Source organism: Curcuma longa, chromosome 2, assembly GCF_044706935.1.
Source record: "Curcuma longa cultivar G26 ecotype Majalengka, Jawa Barat chromosome 2, ITB_CL_G26_1.1, whole genome shotgun sequence".
NCBI lineage: Eukaryota > Viridiplantae > Streptophyta > Magnoliopsida > Zingiberales > Zingiberaceae > Curcuma > Curcuma longa.
Window position 1 is genome coordinate 15839191 of NC_133862.1, and position 10969 is coordinate 15850159.

At 37.3% G+C, this 10969-nt stretch overlaps 1 long non-coding RNA gene across 1 annotated transcript; it reads left to right on the top strand.

Moving 5' to 3' along the window:
• The first annotated feature begins 5517 nt into the window (after positions 1-5517).
• Positions 5518-6097, top strand: LOC141816548 (uncharacterized). Its single transcript, XR_012600709.1, has 3 exons — positions 5518-5647; positions 5760-5798; positions 5941-6097. It is a non-coding gene; the product is annotated as an uncharacterized LOC141816548 (long non-coding RNA).
• Positions 6098-10969: the final 4872 nt, after the last annotated feature.

A 10969-nucleotide genomic window follows, 5' to 3' on the forward strand; every position in this document is an offset into this window, starting at 1 on the left:
TAACAAAACTTTGTGTGCCGAGTTGTATAATAACCTAGTCCAGGTCGATGACATGACCCTCTCCACTCGAGTTGGAGAGAGGGACATTACCATCACATCCTCCATCATTAGTACATTCTTAGGACTCCGCCCATCTTAGTGCACATTCTTGTGTTATCCACATAGGGATTTACCTTTTGGAGATCCCTACTCCCACATCACCCTAGATATCATGCATATATATTTTTACCAGGAGGATCGGCCTCCAGGTGTAGTCCAATTTTCCTCGGCAGACTTAGTGTTAGATTTGAGAGGTGTCCTAAGGCAATCGCCTTACGGTTATACTATTTATTAGATAAATAGCAATTCACTATTTGAGTGCACATTCCATATGTGTTTGATCGGATCTTAAACTCGAATACTGAATGTCCGTAATACGATTCATAACATGAGAGAATTTGTGATTGGATCATAACTCGTGAGCATCTCTACATGTGCAATTATGAGCGTATTGAAATTATCCCTAGTCAAGGAATTGATGAGCACGGATGTCATCGATTCTGTCGAGACTAGCACGTTTTGAACTCCTTGGTTAGCCAAGCAGCTGATCTCACTGCTGTCAACATTAGATGTTGAGAGTTAAACGTGGATGCTGGTTAAAGGTAACCAGTTCATTGGAGTGACCTGTCTTGAGACTTCATATGGTTCTATATATATATATGTCAATGAAGATCTCAATGCAGCTTAAGTGCGAGTTTCCTTTGACTTGCGGTATTCAAGTCATCTTGGTCATGGAGACTTATGCTTTAACATCTTAAGTAAGCATCTCCGAGGAGGTGTGGACCCGAGATGATTGGGTATAAGTCGAAGTGTCCGAAGGTGTTTGAATAGCCCACAGAGGATTCACCGCTCCTTGAAAAAGGAGACGTATACCTTGCGGCCGCTTGTCAGGATTGTTACTAAAAGTCTTTGGCCAAAGCATTACATGTTAAGAGTACGAGTACTCTTGGACACATGTACAAGTAACTTGAATCCACAGGACAAGAAAGCAGCTTGGGCTAGGTGTGACATAGTCAGCCTAGTGGGGACCGACACATAGACCATGTCCTGAACCAAGCGGATATAAGACGGTGAAAGGAACGAGACACGATTCAGTATAGCTGCTGAAGGGTTTAGAATTGTTCTGGAATCAATCGTTGATTTTTTGATCAATTGGGGATCATGATATACTACTAGGTGTCACTCATGATCGTTCCGTAATTAATAGTTAATTACGGACGGCCAACATAGCCGGGAACCTATTGGGTCACACGCACAACAAGTTCTCCGAAGGACTTAAAACGAGTTTGAGAATTGAATTCTCAGAATGAGAGAAATAAATCTGGTTGAACCAGACAATGGACAAAATGATGGAACTCGTCTTACAAAGATGAAATGAACGAAACTGATTTCGTTTAAATCAGAGACCGTATGGTTAATGAACCAAATGATTCGATTTTGAACCGAATTGAACCAACTTGGTTTGGTTCGCGATGGAAGAGATTTTGGCAGAACGGATGCGATGAGGAGATTCGTCTTGAGAAGACGAAACGAACAAAACTAGTTTGGGTCAAATCGGAGGTCGTTTGGTTGTTGAACCAAGCGAACCAAGAATGAACCCGGTTCGGTTCGCTACAGTAGCTAAACCCGGTTTAGGGTTTCTTGGCTTTTCCTTTAGGTTTGGTTTCTTGCCGGTTTGGTTTGGATGAAGCCGCCACTGTAGCTTCCCTCTTTAACCAAGGCTCGCGATAAAAATAGGGAGGTCCCTGTTCATCGCTGTTTTTGCTGTGGCGATCCTTCGTCGGCCGAAGAATGCTGCCGCCCCCTTGCTGGCCTTTCTGCTCGCCGGTTGATGGAGCTGCGACAAACAGAGGCGGAAGCCGAAGCTGCTTTCTCCCATGCGAGATCGCCGGAGCCACGGTTGTCTCCACCTTGACGCCGCTGGTGAGGACGAACCTGCCTTCTCCCTCGCGCGAAAGCCGGAGCTACAAGCAGGTCGTCGGAGCCGCGGTTGCCGCCGCTTTGACACCACTGTGAGGAGCAAGAGACTGCCGGATTGCTACTCCTCCTCCTCACCGCGCGAGCAGAAGCTCCTCTTCCTCCGCGCGAGCAAAAGACGGAGATGGGTCTTCTTCTACCTTTTCTCTGTTGTTGCCGTGAGAAAGAAGAAGGATGTTCTCCACCTACTTGCCGTGAGGAAGTCTTCTCCATCTTGTAACCGTGAGGAAGGTTTTGCACTTCTCCACCTTGCTGCCGAAAGAACTTAGCCACTGGAGAGGAGCCCATCCTCTTCTCTTGTTGGTTCCGTGAAGAACAGAGAGTTTTTTTTTAGTTGCCGTGAGGAACAGAAGAAAGCTTGTTCTTTGTAGCTTGGTTGTGGCAAAGGGAAATTCTTTACTTCTTGGTTGTGGAACAAGGAAGTTTATTTCTTCTTGTTAATGAACAGAGGAGTTATTTGCTTCTTGTTACCAACCATAAAACCTCTCTACTTCTTGTTGTAGAAGTTTATTGATTCTCATTGTCGGAAGAGAAAACTTGTTCTTGTTCGGCCATGTAACGAATCTCGTTCACGGAAACTTCCAAAGTTTTCGGAGAAATTTCCATCTATCGTCGGAAAGGTTTCAATTAATTTGTCCGTTATCGGCGGTCAATAATTGACCACCGAAACTACATCGAGAATACGATTCTCAGTGATAGTTAGAAAGCCTCGGAACGATCGCGACACACGTTGTTACGTGGTTTCGGGAACAAGGCTTCTCTCGATTCGATCGTCATCGATCATCGGCTAGTACCGAAGACGATGACGCGACTCGTGACTTCCAAAGCCGTCCAGACGGGAGCTTGGCGTGGATCACCAGTAGAGGCGGGACTCGGACGAGGATCGCTCGATTGATTCAACATGGCTCAACATCGTCATCGCGAGGTATACGTTTAGAATAATTTTATTCTACAAATTTTAATTGTGCAAGTAGAATAAATTTTATTTAGAAAAATTTTAATTTCCTGCCATGCCTTGTATGCTATTATTTCCTGCTATGCATGCGTGTGTATGATAATAATTAGTTTAATTATTTGTTATATTTCTGCTGCGCACGTTTACGAAACGTGTAGACACGCACATTGCACCAGGACGATCCCAATAGTGGTATCAGAGCCAGATCGTGCAAGGCCTACGCGTAAAATTGTTTTACGTGTAGTAGTTAGTCGTAAATTTAATTTAGGAAATTTTTGAGATTTTAATTTGGAATTTCTAATTATAAAATTTCCTAATTTGTTTGGAAATTTCGTATTAGGAAATTTATTTTCTAATTAATTAGATTTTCTTAATTAAAATTTTATTTTCTAAAATAGGAAATTTTATAATTTAATTCAGAATTTCTAATTATAAAAATTTTCTAATTTGTTAGGAAATTTCGTATTAGGAAATTTATTTCCTAATTAATTAGATATTCTTAATTAATAATTTTATTTCCTAAAAGAAAATATTGAGATTTAATTTAGAATTTCCTAATTTGTTAGGAAATTTAGATTAGGAAATTTGTTTCCTAATTAATTAGATTTTCTTAATTAAAGATTATATTTTCTAAAAATAAAATATGTGATTAGATGTAGAAATTTATTTCCTAATCTAATTAAAAATTTCTGATTTGTGAAATTGGATTCTTTTCCATATTTTATTAAATTAGGTTTACGACAACTATGGCTATGGCTGGAAATAATCATAATTAGTTGCATTAATTATGCCATGTCATATAATTTGTCATGATTAGTTGCATTAATTATGTCATGCCATTTATTGTCACACTACAAGAAAATCGGTCTTTAACAACACTCAAAAGACATCGGTTTTATGGCAAAACCGATGTCTTTTACTTTTTTACAACGGTTTTAACAAAAACCGATGTCTTTAAGAGGTTGATTGGAGACTACGACAACGATTTTTGGAGGATACAATAACGGTTTTAAAACCGTTGTCTATGTGCGCTTTCAACAACGGTTTTTGAAGACTACGACAACGGTTTGAAAACCGTTGTCTATTTGCGCTTTCAACAACGGTTTTGGAAGCTATAACAACATTTTAAAACCGATGTCTATTTGCGCTTTCAACAACGGTTTTGGAAGCTATAACAACAATTTAAAACCGTTGTATATTTTCGTTTTTTCTTTCCCTCTCTCCCTCCAAATATTTCTTCCACTACGCGCTTCCAAAATCAAACTTGGATCGGATTCACTATAATATTTGGTTCAACTATTATAATAAATCTTAGGTTTACAGTGGTTTAGCCGCCGAATAACCTTTTTAACCTCGGTTTCATTTGCATTCCTTATTTTAATAGGAATATTCGCGCCCCTTCCCTCATAAACCCGAGCCCTACTTCTTCCTTCTCCACCGTCTACCGCCGCCGCCCTACCTCATCTTCTTCCTCCTTCGTAGCCGACAGAGCAAGCACTACTAGAAATCTAGGCTTTTGAGACAAAAATTTTAAGACAGTGACAAAATTCATCTCAAATATTATGTAATTAAGACAGTAATTATAGGTGTCTTAAAATTTTACATTGAGACATTAAATTTAAGACAGTATTTAAAATTTTGTCTCAAAATCAATTAAATAAGACACCTAATAAAGACGGTTAAAGATATAGTTATATAAGACATTCAAATAAGACGGTAAAAAAGTATTTGTCACAAATTGTCTTGATTGTGTCCAAAAAAAATAAAACCACACACATACATAAGTATTTTAGATAAATATAAATTAGTATTTATAAATTAATAAAAATTTAAAATTGTTGTTACTTACGTTTATAAAATTATTTTAATTATATTTATAAATTAATAAATGATTAAAAAATCTCTTTAGACAAATATAAATTAATATTTATAAATTAATAAAAATTTAAAATCATTATTACTTATTTTTACATAAACATTTTTATTATATTTATAAATTAATAAATGAATAAAAATTTTCTTTATATAAATATAAATAAATATTTATAAATTAATAAAAATTTTGTTTATGTTTATAAAAATTTTATTTTTATTTACGTTTTATAAAATTATTTTAATTAAATATTTTATAAATATTTAGTTTATAAATAAATAAATAATTTATTATAAGTTTTACATAATTATAGTTTTATAAATCAAATAATAAATAACATGGACATTTCATTAACCCTAACCTTCCCCACCGCATCCTTCCGAGCGCACCGCACACCACACACCGCTCTGCTCTTCTTCCGCACCGCAGCGCCGCACCACCGAGCGCCGCATCGCCGCATCGCCACACCACCGCAGCACACCGCACCGCAGTGCCGCACCACCGCACCACCGCAGTGCCCCACCATCGCAGCGCCGCACCACCGCAGCGCCCCACCACCGCAGCGCCGCACCACCGCAGCATGAGTGATTAATGTCTGTTCAAATTCAATTGTTCTTAGCTGCATGTAATTTTTCTCATTCACCAATTCTTTTCTTTTTCTTCATTGAAGCCGTCAAAAGGGACTCGCAAAAGAATCTATCCTGATGATGATGGCTTTTTCCATAGAGGAATATGGAATTCATACTTTCTGTGCAAAAATTGGTGGATCGAATACAGCATCACTGAATCTATTCAGAAAATTGGTATCCTGACAACCTGTTCCTTCTTGCTATGTTTGCATTTGACAATTTGTTTCCAGCTTTAAAATGGTTGGAAGTTATGCTCGGACTTGATACTAGCAATGAATGGATGCAGGGTTTTGTGGATATATCATACAGTGAAGTATTTGAGGAGGTAAAATCTTTGTAGTTTCTTCAAAACTGATAAGCCTACTTGCTTGCCATATTGGTGGACCTGAAATATAATTGATTTCCTTTTTGAAATAATAATAATAATTCTCAAATCAATCTCAGTATTTCTTTTGGCAATTTGGCAGGTTACTCTAGAATTGCCTGTTAAAGGGATCTTTCCAATAAAGAGTCGGCAAGATAACGAGGCACATTAACCCTTTAATAGCATTTTGTAATAAGTGAACACAATTTGCTTAACGACACATCAATCTTCACCATATAAGAAAATAATGTCTGTTTCAATTAGCAATTTCTGAACAATATACACTAGCTCATCGCTAACATGGTGACTTCATCTATGTTTTCTTTATTTATCCTTAGGATTAATTGCTAAATCTACCCGTAACTGTAGATTTTCTAAGACATTTTCTAAATTAATGATAACAAAATAACCTGAGCTTTCAACTTTGTAATCCCAACTGTAAAGTCTATATTGCTTCAATCATGCGGTTGCTTCACTGGTTGCAGATCAACCATTAAGCGTAGCAACAATTAAGCTTCACTGGTTAATCTGGTTATAGAACAAAGGTTGCTGGTTACATACACTGGTTGCTTCACTGGTTGCTTCACTGGTTATAGAACAAAGGAAAAAAGCGTAGCAACAATTAAGCTTGCTGTGACGTTTGTGGGAATCTGAAGGCTGCTTTTCTTGTTGCTGTGGTCAGTTTTTTATTTATTTTTTGTGAAAAATCTTAAACATGAACCTCATAACTTGTTGGCATTCTTTTACTTGTACTTGGAAATTACATATTTTCTGAATTCTTTTCTTGTATTTACATATTTTTAGGTAACAGTGAAAGAGACTTCAGTCATACAATTTGATGCATTAAAGGAAGAACAGAAGTCTACGGAGAGCATCCAAGAATTTAAAGCTTGCTGGTCCAAGCCTTTTCCAAGTAAGTGAATGGAGTGGCTCATGATTCATTGCTATGCTAGATGGAGATTTTGTATCTGTAGAAGAAGTACAGCAGTCAAAAGGTTATTTGTAAACGCTGAGGATTCTATTAGTTCCTTCTGAGGAATGAAAACGCTGAGGGAATGTGTAATATGTTGCAAGAAGAATATTTGTGTTAGTTACTTTTGGTTATTTGTAAATATTGAGGTGATTAAATATATCGGTGCTTTTCTATTTGTGATTTGTTTGGTAAATTTATAATATTATGATAATTTTGTAATCTTGCTCGATCATAATTTACAAACAACATAAAAAAAATAAGTGTTATTACAACAGTTTTAAATTCAATGACATCGGTTTGGAAGCGTTGTCGTTAAGTGATATTGCATCGGTCGAAAACCGTTGTTAAAATTGATGTTAAACAGATATTACATCGGTTTTTCACCGTTGCAAAATCGATGTCGTTGAGTGATATTACATCGGTCAAAAACCGTTGCTAAAATTGATGTTAAACAGATATTACATCAGTTTTACACCGTTGCATAACCGATGTCTTTGAGTGATACTACATCGGTACTACATCGGTTACAAACCGATGTCGTTGAGTGATATTACATCGGTTAAAAACCGATGTCTAAAATGTCAGACCTTTTACATCGCCTTCATAGACATCGGTCGATTTTCTCATAGACATCGGTGGAAAACCGATGTCTATGACTGTTTTTCTTGTAGTGTTGGGTTTCCACCTTGAGATCCTATCTTGGAACTCACTCGGCAACACGCTGACCCCATCTCAGCCTTGGGTCTCGACCTCGAGATCCGGTCTCGACACTCACTCAGCATCACGTGCCAACCCCATCTCGACCTCGGGTCTCGACCTCGAGATTTGCTTTTGGCATTAACTCGGCATCACGCGCCGACGCCATCTCGGTCTCAAGTCTCAACCTCGAGATTCGATCTCAGCACTCACTCGGCATCACGCGCCGATGCCATCTCGGCCTCGAGTCTCAACCTTGAGATCCGATCTCAACACTCACTCGGCATCACGCGCCAACCCCATCTCAACCTCGAGTCTCAACCTTGAGTTTCGGTCTTGGCATTGACTTGACATCATGTGCCGACTCATCTCGGCCTCAAGTCTTGACATCGAGTTTCAGACTCGGCGCTTACTCGACATCACCCATCGACCCTATCTCGACCTCGAGTCTCAATCTCAGAGCCTGCTTAATCTATGGAGTCAGTCGACCTACGCAATCAGAGGAGCCTAAGATTATTTCTTCTAAAAGTAGTAAAATATTCTCAAAAGACACAGACGATTAAAATCTTTCTAAAACTGAAATGGATATTTTGGAATATTTTCTAAATGGATACTAATATCTCATAGATCAATTTTGGGCACAGGTATGCGCACATCAAATCCTAATTTATCCAAGTCCTTAAACTCATTTCTCATGCAAAACTCTAACTTGAGCATCGGAGTAGCTTATCGGGATCCATCTCTGGTGTTATTCTAACTCTCTCTTTGAGTGTTTTTCATGTCTCTTTGACGACTATCTTCGAGAAGTGTGCATGTCAGTAATTCGTGAACCGGTGGCTTGATCATCCACGGTGTATTGACCGGAATATGAATAAAGGAACTTATGACTTTTATGATCTTGCGTCATTAGATACTGAGATAACTTTATGACTTGTCTTTGTATATCTCGAAGTATCTCATCTCGGATGCTACGATTACGATGTGAGGCTCCTCAGCTAGAACTTGTTTGCCACGAGCACGATCATGACCATCCATGGGATCTAAGAGCTTTAATACCAATTGATACTGGATGAGATAATGATTATCTTGTAGTCAATATTGAATTTGTTGGTTCGACTGTGAATGTTGAAAATAATCTTTTAAAACTTATTGATTCAGAAGAATACCAGAAGATAAAAAATAAATATCAATATTAAAAAATATTATTAATTGATTTTATAATATCAACTAGATAATTATTTAAATAGATTCAAAATACTAAAATATAAAGAAAAAATTCTAATAAAAAATATTTTTAATATATTTAAAAATTTAAAAATTGGATTTAAAATTTTTAAATGATAAAAGATAAAAAATATTAAAAATATTTTAAATATTATAAAAAATTTAAAAATTATTTTAAAAAATAATAATAATATTTAGATTCGCGTGCATCGCGACAACCAAATTTAGGAAGCACACATCCTGTTTTTCACTTTTTTTCGCATACAACAACCATCCGTGTACAGATACTGCCACAGCAGATGCTTGAATTTTTAAATAGAAGAGTAACTTACGGCACAGAGAAACAAAGCGCAACCAAATTATCCTCGTCATCTCCGTCGAATATTAGTTTCTTTGACATGCTTCTGAGCTTCAGTTACTGTCGATCGAAGCCTCAGCAACGGTTGTGGATGGGATCGGATCCTCTTCGAACTCTTCGCTTGCACGCTGTGTTGGCGTCCAATGGAGATGGTCCATTCTTCCCTGCATCAAGCTTCTCAGAGAAGATTTCAGCGTAGCTCAGGTAGCGCGCCTTCGCCTTCGTTCTCATCTCAGGTTCTTCCTTCCATCCATGCACCTTCTCTGACTCGCAAGCTAATAACAGGCCACACCAAAGAAGCACGAGGAGCTTCATTGTTGCTAAACAGAAAACGGACACTTCTTGGTTGGAACTAAAGTCAGATTCCTGTACATATAACTCCTCTCTCATATAACTAAAAAGATAAGTAGATAATTCAGATTCACCTCAATCATATTGCTGCAACGTAACTGAAGCTGATTTAAGGCTGTTTTAGAAGGTTCTGTCAGGCATGGCAACACACTCCATGCTGAGTATCTTTCAATTGGTTCCCTTGTCCCCTGTCGATTCCTCTCTTACTAAGCAACCACTAAAGAAAGGCTCTCTTTATCTTTTCTGCGATCGCCCTGCGCTTTAGAAGTTCCCATTAAAAGCAAGGATTCAAGGAAGCTCTCTTATCCATGGCAATTTGTGCTAAATTACTTTTATTTTATGATTTTATTTTCCTTGTTCTTCAAAGAAAGCAAGGTAGCCTAACTTATCAGGTGTTTTGTTAACTACTTTTTTTTTTAAAAAAAAAAAGAAAGGGAAAACCTTTGAAATAAAGCAAAAGAGCAACAGCTGAAGTAGCTGCTTTCACAGCCCACAATGCAGTTAAAATATTTTGAACGGATCGCAGTTTCATGCAACTTGTAAATTTATTATATCCATAATGCACAAGTTCCTACTTTGAAATAATTTTTGAAGGTGATTAACTACAACAACTTTGCTACCAGAATCATTCATCGGCCCTCACTGACGAGCTTTTGGTTCATAGGATGTTGAGGTCCGAGCGCGAGGAAGGACTTCATCAAATTGGCATAGTATGTGAGAAAATAATATAATCTACTAAGCGAGATATCCGGATCTAGAAGAGCTAGACTAAGACCCACTTGGGAAAGTTGGCTTAAATGGAACTCTTGACTCCCTAAAAGCAAAACGGTTAACTTAATGTCTTCCTCCGCTTGGTAACGAAGCAGAGAGAGCCGCAGATGTAAGACAAAAATCCAGTCGGACAGGTAGTCACTACAAAAATATTGCTAATTAGCGACGGAAAAATCCGTTGATATTCGATCACCATTGGCCAATAGCGATCGATTAACGATTGATATTTCTCGTCGTTAAATAATCAATCATTGACGGCATTGAACGACGGAATTTATATTCCGTCACTAATATTTAGCGACATATAAAGTTTTATCGCTAATGTTAGTGATGGATGTTTATTAGCGACAAATATAAATATCTATTGTTCTATTTAGCAACGAAAATAAAAATTTCATTGCTAAAATCATAAACGGAAAGCATTGTTCCGTCTCAGATCTAACGACGAAATTAAAATTTTGTCACTAAATTCCTTTTCAATTTTGGTAGCACTTCCTTATTTTCAAGTTTTTCCTATTTACATTTACATATACAATGATACAATAGCACAAACGATGATTTTCACAATACAATAGAATCTACAATTCACACATCCTATATATCCACACAAACACAAACGATACAATTCACACAATCTATAATTCACACAGCCTACATATCTACACAAACACAAATGATACAATACAATCCATAACTCACAAATCCATATATTCACAAATCCACATCTACACATCTATATATTCAAACATCCATTATTTA